At 38.4% G+C, this 18361-nt stretch overlaps 1 long non-coding RNA gene across 1 annotated transcript; it reads left to right on the top strand.

The window, feature by feature from the left end:
- Positions 1-6052: 6052 nt before the first annotated feature.
- LOC106909285 (uncharacterized) lies at positions 6053-9759 on the top strand. The gene is made up of 2 exons (XR_015765452.1): positions 6053-6129; positions 8694-9759. It is a non-coding gene; the product is annotated as an uncharacterized LOC106909285 (long non-coding RNA).
- Positions 9760-18361: the final 8602 nt, after the last annotated feature.

Raw genomic sequence — 18361 nt, 5'->3', positions numbered from 1 at the left:
ACAGCGTGCTCAGTCTCTACTTGGCGAAGCAGTTTGAAGCCTCATTGCCTCATTAGCAGCCGGTTGCCACATGTTACGCAGAGCGGGATAGTAATGTGAGACTCACCTGCCGGTCCGGGATAAATCCATTCTCCTGTCTCTCCCCTGGACCTTTTCCCCTTCGCAAAGAAACTTTCCAAAGACATCTGATCCATTTCTTACTCATTTTGCTGCTTGTAGGCTCAGTGTTGACGCGCAAGTAACCATCCGGTTAAAGGATTTTCAAAATAAAAGATCCTCCAGTTTCAAATAATACATAAAATAGAAATATTTAATCATTTCTTGTGTGGCCCGGTACCAATTGGTCCATGGTCCGGTACCGGTCCGCGGCCCAGGGGTTGGGGACCACTGTTCTAGACAACAACAGTAATGCAAAAATGGTGAATACTGCTGGCAGTGTTGTGTTCAAGACCACCTAACCCGAGACCAAGACAAGACCAAGACCAGAGTGTATCGAGACCGAGACAAGACCAAGACTTTTGGGGTCCGAGACCAAGTCAAGACCAAGACCGAGGAAAGTCGAGACCAAGTCAAGACCAAGACCAGCGGCCCGCGCTACATGACACAATAAAATGTAAAATATGATCGAAATTGCTTCTCAAAATAATCTGAAAGATCCATATTACCATAAAACACCTAGATATTAAATACTTAATACACTTTACCAATATTAAATATTCAATTTATGTGCTAAAAAGTGTGATGGTCTCGTGCCATCCCTAAAAACATAACGCCCTGGGCATTTGCCCATATTGCTCATATAAGAAACCACCACTGTTGCACCATTAAACATAGCAATTGAGGCAATCCCCTGACGGTAAATAACGCTCAACCATGAACACTGACCAAGGAGCAACAAGCAAGAAGTAACCAAGCAGAAGGCGCTCATCGTGACTGTTTTCACTCTCTATCCCAGTACATGAAGCCAGGTAGTCTGACACCATGGCAGACATTACAGTTGCCACTTTGAACAAAAACAATCAAAGAGCAATGTGCATGCTCTGCGTGCTCTTTCGTTCTTGTTTTAGTTATTTGTTAATTTAAATATTAACGTACATAATAAAATAAAATAATGATGCAGTGCACACAGAGCATTACAAGAACAAAGAACAGGTGTTCTGTCAGGTCAGATCGTCAGACGCTTAGCACAAACTCACGGTGTTCTGTCAGATCAGCATACGTTGTCAGATAGTCATACCTTAGCTCAGACATGCATACGCTGTCATTACCATATGATTTTATTTAATCAGCAACATAGAATCATGACGTAGATCATCATACACTTGGTTATTAACAGTTGTATGGCATCCAGCTGCAGCCAGACCTGCTTTAAACACACTTTGAAACCACGACAACGCATGTATATCTATCTAGTTATCATATTATGTCATATTATAAACAATTTAATTACTTATTTTCATCATAACTTGTTGCGTATACTGACAACTACACTGACGGTCGGACTTAATGTGCATGCGTTGGCATGGTACTCACTGCATGTATGCTATTTTGACAGCGTATGGCTATGTGATAGAACAACGGCTATATCTGTCAGACACATCATTACCATAACATTTCATTTAATCAACAACATAGAATCATGACGTAGATCGTCATACACTTTGTTATTATCAGTTGTATGGCATCCTGACTTAGCGGTTAAGTGAGTTTTACACGGGCATGTGTTGTAGCTGACTCCAGCTGCAGCCAGACCCTGCTTTAAATACACTTTGAAACCATGACAACACATGTATATCTATATAGTTATCATTGAAAACAATTTAATGACTTATGTTCATCATAACTTGCTGCGTATGGTGAACTGACAACTCCTCTGACCGTCGAATTTCTTAATGCTTACTGCATGTATGCTATCCTGACAGCGTATGGCTATCTGATAGAACAACGGCTCTCAGTGAGTGACACTCCAGTCCTAACTAATAAGTAAAGAGCCGTGGAGAAGAATCGACTGTTTCTGAATGTCACCTCACTATATTGCAGACTTTTGGACATAGCGTTGTCCCATATATGCGACAAGTCAGTCAACATCTCCGCACAATAATTCAGCACAGTGAGTGATAACATTTTTCATCACAATGCTTATGTGTCTCTGTACAGCTAGCTTTGCTAACATCACGTTAGCGGAGCTTACCTTCTTTGAGCTACTTTTCTAAGTGACGAAAAAAGTTAGACGTTGTCCCCACCGTCTGTGAAAGCGAAGCGCTGCTGAGTTAGCTGTGGCCATCGGATTTCTTACTATTTATGCAGCGCTATTATATTACTGACGATTAGACAAACATTTTCTGCCGCTGAGAGGAAACCACTGCGCATGTCCTGGAGCGCCATGCGCGAGTGAAAGATGGGAAGGGGGGGGGAGTAACAGAAACACGTAGTTGCTTGGATTTTAATCGGTGCGTTTTGCATCCACTGAAAACAAAGATGTTAACAAATAAACTGGACAGTATGCTGTACATTTAGTGATATTTTCACAGTTGCGGTCTTGACTGGTCTTGAAATAAAATGCCGAGTCCTCAGCGCCCGAGACCGAGACAAGACCGAGACCAAATGCGGTCGAGTCCGAGACGAGACCGAGACCATCAAAAAATGGTCTTAAGACCGGTCTTAAGACCAAGACCAACTTCGAGTACCACAACACTGACTGCTGGCATGAGAGAGTTTGAGACTTCTTCTTAAGCAGCAGGGCACAAAGTGCCTAAATTACAGCCCACTTCTTTGATTAAGCAAAGAATAAATCCAGCATTGTCTTAAGTGTCCAATTATCAGCTATCAGTCGGACATAACAACATGACACTCCTCTGCTTTCTGTGACCGGACCTTTGACTAGTGGCCTGTAGGAATCTTCCTTAACAATATCATCCTCTACTTCCTTTTACTGTGTTGACCTCCTTCGGCCCTCCTCTTCCCCTCTCCGAGCACTCTCCCTCTACCTCCCTCTCTGAGTCTGACTGGATTGCTTCAACAGAAATCAGTGGGCAAAGCTCACAAATTGAGCTCCATTGACCTGAAATTGATCTCTGATACTTTGAACCTCTCTGTCTTTGAAACAATCCACCCCACTGGGACGGATTCCTGTCAGTCCCACTCTTTCATCTGTCTTCTTGTTGATTCTTAGTCAAACATTGAGGGGTTTTTCCTGTATGTTTTACATCCAGTATATCCTCACTACCCACTTCAAGCACGTCTGTTTGACTGCTTAGCACAAGTAGTGAATCAACTAATCACAGGGCAGCAACTCTGTAGATTTGGATATTTTGATGTGAAGACCTGTTGAAATTCAAACAGAATCAGAGTCAGAATAGAGATAAAATGATTGTTGGTACCAGACAGGTTGGTTTGAGTACCAACTGAGTTCAAAGAATTATGGGCAGACTAGTTCAGAATCTTAGAAAAGCTATCAAACCTTGAAGCAGATGGTCTATAGCAGGGGTGTCCAAAGTCGGTCCTTGAGGGCCGGCATCGTGCATGTTTTAGATCTCTCCGAAGAGGTAGTATCAGCCTTTTCAGTTTGTCAATATTCCTCTTAGGCCTTCTAACGAGGAATCATTTGATCCAGGTGCGTTAAACCAGGGAGAGAACTAAAACATGCAAGATGCCGGCCCTTGAGAACCGACTTTGTGCACCCCTGGTCTATAGCAACAAAAGGATAACGTTCACACAGGGTCACCAAAATTACAAAGACAGGTCTCATGGTCCTATGGAAAAGGAGTGTGTCCATTCTGCCTTAAACCAACAGTTCAGATGAACAGTGGGGTTTGGGTCCTCCATATCCTTTGGCACACCAAACACTCTAAGGAATGTTTGTCAAGTTGTTGAATCTATGCAAGGTAACCAAATACAGCCTAACTCTTCTTAGTGATGTCTTCTTATGAACATCAGTCAGTGCCAACAAAGACTTCCGTGCACTATTCATGAAAATCAGCCTAGTTTTCTAGCATATTACTTGTGAACATTGAGGACTTTCCCATCGTCTGTCGTGTTTTCGGATCTTTTTCAGTGTAACATCTGCCATAGTATAACTTACCGCCTGTGTGTAGATCATACTCATGCTTTCATGCCTTGTGTGTTGATTCAGGGTGATCACACACTCTTTGATGTTTTCAACTTCAGGATGACCTGGCTGCAGCCAAAGTTAGCAAGCTGGCTCCTCCCGCCACAGATGCTTCCCAGATGCAGACCTATTTTTCCTGCAACAGATCTACGCCAACCATGTTCCCTCGATAATGGCCCCATTAGTTTCTCAGGAATGTTTTGGGGTTTCCACATGGTGGTCGGGGGGTTCTTAATGATGCATCAACTCACCTGACAAAACAATCACATTTAATGTGTGTGGTCACCAAGGTAGCAAATGAGCACTTACACTCACCTGCAGCATAATTTGATTATGTATGACCAATTTAGTTTTGCAAATGGAGATGTGTGTGTTCAGCTGGAAAAATCTACACAATTATAATGGCAATTAGTCAAAGGTGGAAACCATTTTAAAGTAGAAATATTCACATTAGGGCGCTTATATATTCTACCACTAGTAACATTCATGCATGTTTTTACTGAAAGAGTCAGTGTTGGAAACCTTTCAGTTTGTGTGCATAGTCATAACAGATGAATGTTTACTTCTAGATTTAGTGATGCACAATTGGTGCATAGCAATAAAAATAGTAGACATAATCAGAGCACATAAAGCTAGATCAGGAAGACAAGAAAGACATTAAAATACTAATAGCTAAATTTAACCATCACAAAAAGAAACGTTACAATTTAATGACTAAAAAGGATGATATTTCCTTTAACTTTCTTTACATTGAAGAATCTATACAGATCTATACAAGTGTAGATCTGAGCACACAGTGAGAGAAAGTTCTTTTGACTCTGTTTATGGCCTTTAACCTCATTTGAGTAGTAATCTCTAATCTCTAATTTTGCATGTTTTGACCAAAAACAATGGCTTTGACTTTTCAGCAAAATGTATTGAAGAAGTTCTCATCCATTCACTCATGCTTGCAATAGAGCTTTGGAGCTGATGTCACAGCGTATGACGTTTACGTCGCTCGGCGCCATGTTTGCAGCCCACAGACCAAAACAAACTAGTCAGAACACCGGTGTTTTCATTGTATTACCGACCACAGCTAAGTTGTTTTGTAAATTGGATACTGGACATTCGCCCTCCGTGGAGTAAGGGACGTTCAGCTCAAGGTTGATCCGATTTATGAACGCTAATTTCAGCCAGCTGTTCTCTATCGATGCCTCCTGAAGCGCTCGGAGCAGGGCCGTTCAGAGACCACTAAAGGGGCAGGTGCTCAAAAAAAAAAAAAAGGGCACATCTAACTGCATTCTAGGACAGAATATTAACAAAGCCACACAGCTTTCAGAGTTTAATAAACAATGATAACAAAATTGTGAGATATTCAATCAAAGCTAAGGAAAATCTCTATATAAAGCATACAACTATGCATATGTAAGTATGTTCAGCTTAAAAAATGACGTAAAGGCGAAGCAGACATCAAGAGATCTACAGTGACTGGACAGTTTGTATGGAGGTTTATATAGATTTAGTGGCTTTTATTTAAATAAACACAGAAAAAAAACCAAATCCTTACAATAAGAAACCAAGGGAAAGAGTAAAAGAAGAAAAATAATCTAATGTTGATCTAATCTAATCTAGATAAATCTGCTCTGGGATGCTAAATAGGTATAAGTGTGTATTATCAGGAACTAAAGGCTCCTGTTCTGGAAGATTTTTTTTCTGGATTCTATGTTTGTTATAATCCCTTTTCTGGGTTGCAGTAATAGGAGTCTCTCTGCATAATAATCAGAAAAGCAATTTAAAAAGAATAATATTGGTCTAAATCAGTGTTTCACAACCCTGGTCCTCACCGCCCCTCTGTCCTACATGTTTTAGGTATTTCCCTTCTGCCATACACCTGAATTGTATCTCTTGGTGATTAACAGGCTTCTGTAGTACTTGAAGGTCATGCAATCATTTGAATCAGCTGTTCTGGAATAGAGGCACATCTAAAACATGCAGAGCAGGGGGGTGATGAGGACCAGGGCTGAGAAACACTAGTCTAAATAGTGAGTACTCCACAGTTTCTAAAAATAAGCTAAAGAGTGATTTTAAGTAATGAGTACTCCACAATTTCTAAAATTGTGGAGTAAACTGGTATAATCTACAAAGTATAGTATTGGTCTAAATAGTGAGTCTCTGGATTCTAAGTTTGTTCTAATTCATTTTCTGGGTTAATAGTAAGTACTCCACAGATTCTAACAAGTAATAGAAGGAGGAAATAACACATTAGGGAAGTATAAAAATAGCAACATTCAGACAAAACAAAGACATTAGTGAAAGGTGGTGACATCAAGGAGTGTATGTGTTTGTGTATTGCATTTATATGGCCATGATTCATTTAGCTCAGTCTCCCGGCAAAAGTTCGATATGATGGTGTCCTTGGGAACGCCCAGCTCCACAGTCACATGGATGATAAGAGGAGGGGGTGAGGTGTAAAGGAGAGTTATGTTTATATCTTCGAGGAGATTTGAAATATGCATCCCTTCCAAGGCAACGCGGGGAAAGCCTATTCAGATACAGAGTGTTTTAGGTTGGGTAGATTTTAAATTTCAATCTAATTTAAAATCTCACCCATACAACTCAGTTCATCCCATTTATTCAAATCAGTGTTGCCGTTCCACTGAGCCGAAGCTAGCAACTTCTCCAAGATCGATTCCATCCCACTAGTGAGTATTAGAGTCCTCAGCTGGGCTGCTAGTCTCAGCGAGACTCGCATCCAACTTGCATCACTGTCCCACAGCATAAGAATCTGAGTGTTCGCTAGTTCGGTCAAATCTGTCACAAATATGCCAGGTATCTTCTTGCTCCAAACAGCATAAATCCTGTTATCATGAATAAATCCAGGGTGTATCCTGTCGGGTATGTCCTGCAGGACAAGAGGGTTCTCCTGTGCCAGGTATCCTTGTTGAGAAGATTTGATCAGTTGCATTCAGAGATCGGTTGACCAGATCTATAGTTTCTAGATTTGGAAGATGTGCAAAAAAGGTTACAAAAATAGAGCAAGCAGGGACAAAACAAAGACATTAGTGAAGCTCGCTTCCTGCTTCTAAAGCAGGAAGCGAGCAGAGGAAAAAAGCGTCCGCCTTCACCGAGTGCTAGAGGAAACAAAAAAGTGTCGCAAAAGGCCTGAACATTTAGTCGCCTTGTTTTCCTTCCAAATAGAAAATCAATTTCCTTTACAGACAACAAGTCATGCATTTAATATTTCTAACGCCTTTCTGGAAGATGGCGAAGGAAGTGTTTGCAATAAAGCTGTCACTTTTTGGTCATAATGAAAATAAACTTAATGTATTCTGACCTTTATTAAAACCAGGGCTGTCACAACAGTTGCTGGTGAGAAAGAGCTTAAAGTGAATCATAGAGTTGCAGAACTGCAGCAGCAGGCCAATCTGCTGCCCTTCGTGTTTTAGGATGAACAGAGTTGGCTGCCAACCTCAGCTGTACGGCTCACTGTAAGAACTTTGTAAAACATTTCTGTCCAAATGTGCACACATGCACAAACACACTGCTGTCTGTAATCCAGTTTCCCCTATCTACTATGTAAGAAAAAATCCAAGGAAGCACTTGAGTGTGAAATGCTGAAAACATCCTGGATCCAAACCATGTCAAGAGTTGAGCAGATTTGAGTGTTTGCTCATTTGGCTCCTGCAAACCAGCAGACCATCAGTGCCATCACCATAGCAACGGGTCTGCAACAGCACTAAACCACAATACCATCTGCACACTTTCTAAAGTAATACAAGTAAAGTCATTTCCACATTTGTTTGCTATTTCAGCCACATTGAAGTTTGGAATTTCCTTAACTTTTATAATCTGTATGTAAGATTATATACAATCTGTTCATGTTCATGTTGTACATCTTTGTTGCACACAAAAATGTGCAACATGATGTATTTAAAGCATAAAAGCTAATATTTCTATCACTCATTAAAAATGTAGGTGATTAAAATCAGTTACAATAAATAATGTCAGTAGCATACAGTTGAACCCAGAGGTTTGCAGACACTGAATAAAAATACAGATTTTGTTCTCGCTGTCTGAAGTTAGACCAATCATCTCTTGTCTTTGGTCACTTATGTTGTTTTCACACCTGATGGTCCAGAACACTCAGTTTGATTTGAATCCAAATTGCATCATTTGCTAAGTTTTCAGTTGCTGTGGTTTGGTTTCTCACTGCACTGAGTTAAACAAACAAAACCCTTTTTAAAAATTCTTCTCACATGTTTGGCTTCTTTCTTGCCGAGTGGCCTTTCAACCCATGTTGGTACAGGACATGTTTCACAAGCTGTTTGGATTTTGGCCTGTGGTTATTTACACATTCCAGACCAAAATACGTCCATCTGTAGGATGAAGAACCCGTTTCCTTCATAACCGATATGATGGTTGGACATTCCCTTCATGTCTATACTTACACATAATTGTTTTGACGACTTTCGAGTTTGGGATTTTGGTCCGCATTGCCAAGGGTTTGCGCTCCACTAGCGTAAAGGCTACAAGTTCCTTAGCAGAGCACTGAGTGTAACATGAAGAATATTTTAACCAGCGTTTCTTTTTTTTCCTGTGGTTTCAGGCATCGCCATAGCAAGCGCTCTGGTGGACACACCTCGGCAGCGAGTGGTGGACTCTAAAGAAAGAGGCCTCAGTCTGAAACACCGCAAACACATCGTTCACCACCAGGGGACCTGTGCATGAACGATGTGAGGGGTTAACTCTGGTTGACTTTTGGATGACCTGCTCCAGAATATTGATCAGAAAGGTGAAGATGGACAGCAACTCATGGATTCTGTGGGGTTAAAGGTCATTTTCCTGTTTTCCCTGTTTTTGTCGCATCTTTTTATGCAAGAAAGGCTGTTTTTCAATCTGTGAACCAAACTAAATATCTCAACAGCGCCAATTAAATGGTTAATACCGTTATTCAATGGCAAGCTGATGTTAAACCAGTGTGAGGAGTTTTAACAGTTGCTGTCACTGAAGGACTGCAACTATTTGATTTGACCGTTTAATGGTTAATAGTGAAACATTTCTTTTTCCTGCACCATTTGAACTTGTAGATTTTGATATATGCTCAGGTCCTCTGTGATCGGGAGGTTCTATCTGAATGCACTGAAATGCTTCATCCATACTTTTATGCAAACATGATGACACATAACCGGACGTTTCTCTCAAAAAGACCACTAATTCACATGACTATTTGTTAAACACTGTGAAGCAACATAATCCAACTTTCCTCTTTTTTTGTTTGATTGCAACATATCAAAACATGAACTATTTATTAATCATGTAAAATTAATGAGCAGGTTTTACAAATGCACTTTTTTTACTTGCAACTGATTTTATGGAATCTGTACAGTTTTACCTTTTATGCTTGAATCCTATCAACTTAGTGAATAAACGTGAAAATCACAGCAGGATTTGTATGATGTCAGACTTTTCTCTCTCTATGAAGCTTCTTCAATGTGTAAAGTAACTTGTACACTGCAGAAATTACTGTAAAGCTACAATGCGATTTGATACACCCGTATTGTCCGTCTGTAATTTTGCACCAGATCGCTGGCTTAATGAATGGTAGTTCACAAAACTGTTTTTGTTCATCTGAGCAAAAACAAAATTCTGTACAAATAAAACCTTTTGATGCATCTTTGTATCAGGCTTGGGTGTTCTGTGTGCATCTCAATCTTTTTGACAGCCATGATGAAAAACGGTAAACTCACCATGGAACAGGAGGAACTAAAACGAAACACTACAGGATACCGAGTTCAAAAGAACGAGAGACCAGATGTTCATAAGAACTGAAATAAAACTCAAATAAGAAAACACAAATAAAAGTTTCACAGACTACAAAGACTAATCAGAGGAAATAAACCATTACAATGAACACAATTAGTTCATTGTGTTTTATTTACATTATTGTATCTTTATCATTTATTGCCATTACTGGAACATTGCAGTTGCGGTTTGATTAGTTAATCCCCATTCAAATAGATGATTTTAGGTATTTTGTCATTAAGACAGATCTGCTGTGTTTAGTAAACATAAAAAAAAATAATTTCTTTGAAACTATGTCCAGTTGATAAATTTCAAAATAGCGTTTTCATGTTTCTGTGTGTATATGCAAGCTGCGTCATTTTTGAAACGATGATGTAGTTTTTCTCTCTCTTCATCCCACATCAGATTTACTCCAAACGACAAACATAAAAACAACCATGAAACTCAAGAAGCCGGTCTGCCTCTGGACTTTTATACGTTACGAAAAAGCAAGTGAGCTACAACTAAAAATGATTAACTTGAGGTCTGATATAGTGATGTAATCATAAATTATATTAAAGTGAAGATGTGCATGTCATAGATTGAAAAAAAACGTATAAGCGCTCTGATTGGAAAAATTTATGTTTTAGAACAGAAAAAAACTTAGACGAGATTTTTCCATTATGTTTTCTTTTTCTTACAAATTTATTTAAAGCACAAAATGTTTTTCACATCCTGATTTTTCAAATGTTGAAACTGAAAGAGCTCAGCAGTAAAAGGGGACAACAGCGAGTTAGTTATGGAAAGGAAAATAAAACCTGCTTTCTTCTGGCTGCTGTTTTGGTCTGGCATTTCTCATGAAGTCAAAAACATGAGGAATACTTTTCCTTAGACATTCATATTCCTATAATTGTTAATGCTGCATTCAGCCACTTTAACACTTACTTTAAAAATACTCATCGATAAACACCATCTTACATGTTGTCTGACTTTTTATTTTTTATTTTTTTGCTTTTAACTCCTTCCTTTAAAGGTTTCAGGTTCCGCAGAGCATTAGTTGAGGTCAACTCAGCTGCTGTCGCCACCATTAGTGACCAGAGGGAGATAAGTGCTCCTTGTTACACTACCAGCTCACTGTATTTTCTCCTCAAGATAAAAGACGGCATTTCTTTTCTTTTTTTTACCATTAAGTGGATTGCTGGCAACTTAGCTCTGCTCGATACCTGCAGGTAAGTGGAAGCAAGAAGTCGTCCCCTTTCATCACCATCTTAGATGTTTTTCAAGCGGTTCTGGAGATAAAAGAAGCTGTATGTTTTAGGAGTGAAGTCAATGGAATAAGTTCAATAGAGGAGCACAAAAGGCTAATACAAATGCTAAATGGGAAAATGGAAAAAAAGGCAACCCTGACTCATCAAAGTGAAGACTTTGCACCGTTAGCCTAAAAAACTACGTTTGTAAACCTTTCGTCTTTGGATTTCCACAGTTTCATTAAGATATTTTTTTTCACCTAGTGTCATTGTTCTTATGTCACTAACAAGTGATCTCAGTCTAGTGGACTTTTAATGTGGTCCAACTTTTAGTTTCAGAAAACTGCCTAAAGGGAAAGGTCAGAATTTTATAAGCACTTAGTATTTGATACTTAATGCATTATTTTTAGGTTGTTATTTATTAGAAATCCCAGCAATCTGGACCCAGAAGCTAAACCTAAAGTTTCTGACATTGTTTTCAATAATCTCTTCTTGTACAGTGGTCCTGACTCCAGTAAGACAGTGAAAGATTTCCAGTTTTTGTGAAATAGCTGGACTCTGAATAAAAAGTGTTGAGTGGATTTTTTTCTGTAATTGTCAAAAATCATACGTCTATGATGTATGACTGTATGACCTTTGCATTTCTCCTCTGTCCTGCGCTAACTAAACTCCCTCTGGTTGAGGACTTAGGGGCAGCTGAGCCACATCCTGCCCCTTCCAGACCTCAATCTTTATGCCATTACGGGCCCGTTGTATTGGGTTAATTTGGGCCACGGACTGAGGACGACTGAGGAGTCAGCTGGCTGTGTGACGCAGGATTACAAAGCATACAACTGTCCTCCACCCTCATTGAAACCACACAATGAAACCTACCTCAGCGAGTGTGAAGAATGATGCCCCTGTCACTGATTCCCTTTATGTAATCCCAGCATGCACTGGGATTACATAAAGAAGGCTAAGTGTCCTTCTGCGCTGACAAAGACACCCGCTATCTTTTTCTTCTCTGCATACAAAGAGGAAATGAAGGGCAAAGGAAACAACGGATGCATCATCCATTTGAAATTGAACCAAAGAGTTCAACAGGAGCTTTTGAACAAAAACACTGTTTATAAGTGTCAGGGACCAGGCAGTACAATACGCAGAACACAGGTAGTTGAATTCAAAAAAGGTGGGTTTTATTTACCCAAAAATATGAACAAAAGTTAACATAACAATTAAACAGGCATGCCAATAAAAGAGGTCAACATAAATTACTAGACTAAGACATAACTGACAAAACAATAAACTGACCTAACTGAAATGACACAGAAGGGGATTTAAATACAGGTTTAGCTAAACCATGTGGACACAATAGGGGAAAACAAAATGGCTGCCACCTAACAATTAACACAAACAATAAAATAAACCCAAAAACATCCCCCCCCCAGCATGACACAGGTGGTTCAGTCCAATGAGGCCATCAGCTGTACTTTAGGAACCTCAGCCCTTTGCCACGCCTTTTATCCACCAGGAAGGGGAGCCAAACACCCAGGTAACTCAAAGAAAACAATATTAATACAACATAATTAAATTTCGACCTTGCATTGTTAATACGTGTGCACTCCATATAAACATTGGAAGGTGGAAGAAAATATAAAGAATACTTAAACTTACAAAACAAACTAAAGTGAAAAGTAACTATTAATGAAATGTGGATCTCACCCTGTGTGGCTTGCCATCACAGTAAGAAAAAAATATATAAATCTATATTTTTACACATAAATAAAGTATATAAATACAGTTAAAAATCCATGAAAAAAAAAGGTTAAGATTTTGTTTAGCTTTGATTTGTGATAAACATTATTAGATTGTGTTTCCATAAAATTGCACAATTTCACATTTGCTTAACAGAAACAGCAGTTTTGGAAAATAAAACATGTTTTTTATGAAAAGTTTTTGCTATAGGATGACGTGGGTTTTTTGGTGAAACTGAAATTGGTTTATTTTACAAAACACCAATTCACCAATGGAAACACTTCTTTTCTCATCACACAAGCTACATAAGCAACAACTGGATGTTGCCACTGGCACAAACTATGAAGAAGAAGACAACTGGTAGTTAGAGGATTATGGCACTGCAGGGTTTTTAAATGATGAAGCTGTAGTTAGACCTGACAGTTAGGGTATGACTCATCAGACACATACTGGATTCACAGGAAAGATATTATATTTAGGCAGAGCTTTGTCTTTACAAATATTGTAAAGGTTTTGGAAACCATAACCATGTTTTAAACACTCTGAAATAAGTGTAGAACCCTTCAGGCCAGATTTGATAAGTCATTTCATCTCTTATGCTAGCATAAAAGATGAAAGATAAAGTCTCCTGTCTCCAATAAAGATAGAAAGATTTCCAGTAGTTTGTGTAAATATAAATTTTAGTTACAGCAATTGGTGACTGTACTTGCAAAAAACCAAATCCATATGAATATTATAGCTAGATTCAAAAACTAGAAAATAAGAATTATTACCAGCAACTGAGCTCTGTTAGGACTTTCAGCCAAACATGAATTTCTGACTGTTTTCTGTCAGTTTGGTAAACCTTCAGCGGGAGATATAAACAACCTACGTTATTAAACTGTGATTATAAAGAACCAAAGACGATTACAACAAGAACATCTATTAGTATTCATAACCTCTTTGTCACTGTGACGTGAAATGGTTACACCAGAGTTTACAGCGCTGCTCAGCAATTCCCTTTTGAAGCATTAATAGTTGTTAATTCATGCCAGTGTCAGGAGAACCAATGTGTTTATGTGAAGTTTTATGGTCTCCTCTTATAAACTGTCCATTAATGAATAGAGCAGCGGTATTGATGAACAATAAAAATATATCAGGAAGCTTGTTATGAGACAGAGCGGATGAGACTGCAGGATGGTGGTCAATTGTAATGACAAGTCTGGTTTCTGGTTTATTCCGGTTGTTATTCAGATGCACTCGTTGCCTGGATACTGGAGTCAAGATTTGCAACACAGATGTTTTACTGTGTTGCAAATCTTTTTCATATGTTCAAGAATGCAGAGTCACTAAAGGCCACACAAGCCAAAGTATTAATAATCTATTAGTTCGGCTAACAATCACCTTTACAGTATGCTCCCAAACTGTCAAGAGCTGCAACATGACAGATAATGAGTTGTCCAATCAGAAACCTGGGATTAGTGATGAACCCTCAGCACCACATAATGGCAGCTACAAAGTTGGCCTTCTATTGCCTGAGGTCCAGCAAAATTTAGAGAAACTCATCCATGTGTTTATCTTCAGTCAGATTACTACAGTAATTTAATAGTTCTGCCAAACAGAATCAGACAGCTTCAGTTGATGAATACTTCCTTTAAATTAAGGAAGCTGCTTAGAGTTGCCTCTGATAAAAAGTAAATGAAATGCTGACCAACTTATTTGATGTGTACTGATGATTTTGATGACTGCATAATGGTTTTATGATGCAAAGCACTTTGTTGCCTTGTTGCTGAAATGTGCCTTACAAAATCTTGAAGGGAACTAAATGATCTTTGGTTTTAAAATGTGTTGGTGGAGCCACTAACTACTGTTAAGAGAATAAAATCATTAACTTCTGGCTCGTGGAAACAAAAGCCACACATAGATGACAGTCAACGCTCCACAGCATACATTTTCAGAATTTATTCTAACATTTAAAAGTATAAAATCTCATTGACAACACAGACACTTCAAACATTTACCTGAGACATATGGAAAAGAAGAAGAAAGAAAGAAAGAAAGAAAGAAAGAAAGAAAGAAAGAAAGAAAGAAAGAAAGAAAGAAAGAAAGAAAGAAAGAAAGAAAGAAAGAAAGAAAGAAAGAAAGAAAGAAAGAAAGAAAGAAAGAAAGAAAGAAAGAAAGAAAGAAAGAAAGAAAGAAAACCAAAGACAAGCAAAAATGTCTGGAGAATTGCAAGAGCATAATCTGGTTTGTTCCTCACGTGCACAAATTTTTATGGTAAAGGCGTATTCTTGTCTTTTAATTTATTCAAATAAGGCGTATCTTTGCTCATCCAACCAGAAGCTGTCTCTGACCCTCTCTAAAGTTAGAAACTCCCTGCAATTTGTTTCCAAGATCAAAGGCCATTTGTCCCCTTTGTCTAAAAACAAAGTGGAAGCAGAGACTCTCTTCTACTGGCGTGAACTCCTGCTGTTTTACGGCTTTTCACAGATCAGTGTGAAAGCTGGAACTTCTCCTGATTGTTTCCCACACAGACAAAGGGCAGTTCAAAAGATCTTAGCAATCAATCTGCTGTAACTACAGGTAACATAAAGGTCAATAGGGCAGAATAAGTTATTAATCTGAAAACTATAATTAGGCTATTTTAATCAAGACATGTCAAGTTTTAAAACTAGCATATTTTAAATTTATTTTCTTTACACTACCTTAGACCAAAACGTTTCAGAAAACAGAAAGGTGTGTGGATTTCTAATAGGTCTGAGATTTAGGCTGGAGTTTAACAACAGAAGACTCTGGGAGTGAGGAAAAGGATTCCCAAACTTTCTATTCGGTGATCCCCAAACCTTTCTAGTTAGGTTAACTTAGATTTTATCATAATGATGGCGATGATTCTAGTTCTGCTAGAACATTACCATTTACATTTCTACTGGTCTACTGAGTCTGAGTCTCTGGATAAAATTATATACATTTGACTTTGAATCTGAATTGATATTTTATTGCTTTAGAATTAGTTGAATTTTACATGCCTCAATAGAATTTTGCCTTATTTTGTTGTTAGATCTTTATGCTACATAAATCTGGCCTAACTAAACACAGTCTCATTAAGCCAATCACTAAAGTGCTGCAATCCACGCAGAACGCAACTGTCTGGCTCAAGGCGTAGAGCAAGCTCACATGCACTATGAAACTAATCTGCTGCAAGGAACAAACTGTAATGTCCCAGCTACAGATAGGAAAAAAGAAGAATGGAGTATATTCAATAAAATGTTATTCACTGTAAGTGAGAGGGAGGATATAAAAAATTTAATTACAACTGGATTCTGAAGTTTTTGAACTCTTTGTTACGATTTCTGAAAACCGATGACTTTGAAAACTGTAGCTCATGAATGATAGATCTCTAAAGTTGCAAATGAAACAATCTAGTTTTACAAAAGCATGATTTGATTTTAATAAATAAAAATAAACTTACCTTTACATCATCTAAAAACCCTTTAAAAAAACTTGGAAACCAGAAAGTCTGAATTACCTGCATTGTATTAAGAAAGAAATGTTTGGGGATCGCACACTGTCAAAGAGTGAAGTAAGAAATATGAACATTAATGACCCTTAATAGGCTGGGTCTCTGCACAGTCATCACTACCTGCTTATTTTTTAATAGCCATCTTCATCGCTCCATTTTAAGCCCCCAGGGTTTAATTTCTGGTATTTGTGTGACTCTATTGGCTTTATTCTACAGTCTGAAGGAAAACTGCAGAGCCCTGAGCTTGTCCTTTTTAAATTCTCCCTAAAGACTGGAAGAAATCTAAGTTTTTCCCAAGTTACAGTCTCAAGAACATAGAGGTTATAGTTCATAATTTGAAATCTTAAAATATATATATTTATATATATTTAATATGTTGAGCTATGTGGGCTGCACAGGGGTGCAGTTGGTAGAGGTGTTGCCTTGCAGCGACCTGTCGAGGGTGAACCCCGCCTCTCACCCGGAATGTTAGCTGGATATAGGCACCAGCACCCCTCTTGACCCCACTAAGGGACAAGGGTGTAAAGAAACTGGATGGATGGATGGATGGATGGATGGATGGATGGATGGATGGATGGATGGATGGATGGATGGATGGATGGATGGATGGATGGATGGATGGATGAGTTATGTTGCACTGCAACTTCAAGTAAGTAGGAGGGAAAAATTGTTCTCACAAACTGCAGAGAAAACGAGTTTGCAAATATTTCATAAAACGTCTTTGTGAACTCAGTGGTTTGTGAGTGTTGACAGTATGAGCAACAGTTGACTAAGCATTCTAGCAATCCCTGTCTGAAGTTTTTTGAGAAAATTGGTTATATCGCCGCCACATAGTCTAACTAATGTTTCCTACGCAACTCTACCTTTGATTCTCATCTCCCGTCAGAGCGCCGACTGGGATTTCTTCCATTGAGCTTCATTTCTCCAGCTAAATCATTGAACAGATTTCACTGATTTAACTGGAGATTTAGTGAAATTCTCCACTGTCAAATGACATGCATTCAAATGCATGATGACGTTGATTGTCTGTGCTGTTTTAGACTTGCAGTCTGCCTGTAGTTTAGCGACAGCAGCGGAGGAAGTGAACAAGTCTTTGTCGGTCACACCTTCAAATATTCAGCAACTAAAGTCAGAGCCAGAGGACATTTAAGACATTTTATTGTTGGAAAAGATGCTGTGAGGTTGTTTTTGGCAATGCAATTGTTTGAAACTTGATTTACTTTTGGAGCAAAATGATCAGAATCTTAAATGTGATGCGGATCTACTAAATCAAGGAATGTTGTTCAAAAAATAAGCAGTTTGTTTTATTTGCAACCTTCTAGTTACTTAAATATTGTTTTTATAAGTTCTGCCATGTTTTTACCCTGTTTTTTTTTATTTCTTTGTTTTTAGCTACAACAACAGATGGAAAATAGCCTTTTGACTAATTCTGGCAGACAATATTTTATAAATTATTATAATAATGTTAATTAATGTGCATTGCCTCTACCAAATAAATTAAATCTAAATCTTTTCTGTTAGAATATTTTGTAGTTTCTAATAGAGCCAATCTACCCTGACATGCATTTTGGTTAGCAATAGTTTAAGTTAACCAGTTTATCACCAGAAAAGGAATAACAGGTGAACAATAACTCGGGTGCGAGAAGTATGTCAAAGCATTGACACTTTAGCTAACATCGGTTTTATAAAAAGGGGATTACATTGAATTAAGATAAAGTTCTGTATAAGTTAAGTGTTCTGTATAGGAGCAGGAGGACATGCGGTTGAGATGATGGATGAGTCAGATAATGAATGACGATGAGAAGAAAAAAAAGCCCTGAAATGTCAGACTAATCTTCTGGCAGTCGGTGGAGATGCAGACGTCAAATCATTTTTCGGTTTCATGCACAAGGCTAAAAATGTATCTGCAGATGTCCTCCATGTTAGCAATTAACGCACTGAGCCACGAACAGCAGCTTGAGCTTCAAAATTTCCCTCTTCAATATGTACAAAACGTCCTATGGTAACTCTTGT

This window comes from Poecilia mexicana, unplaced genomic scaffold (assembly GCF_051168715.1).
Source record: "Poecilia mexicana isolate PSO_F unplaced genomic scaffold, ASM5116871v1 scaffold_15, whole genome shotgun sequence".
NCBI lineage: Eukaryota > Metazoa > Chordata > Actinopteri > Cyprinodontiformes > Poeciliidae > Poecilia > Poecilia mexicana.
Note: the sequence above shows the minus strand (reverse complement) of the source record. Positions and strands in the feature narration are given on the sequence as shown.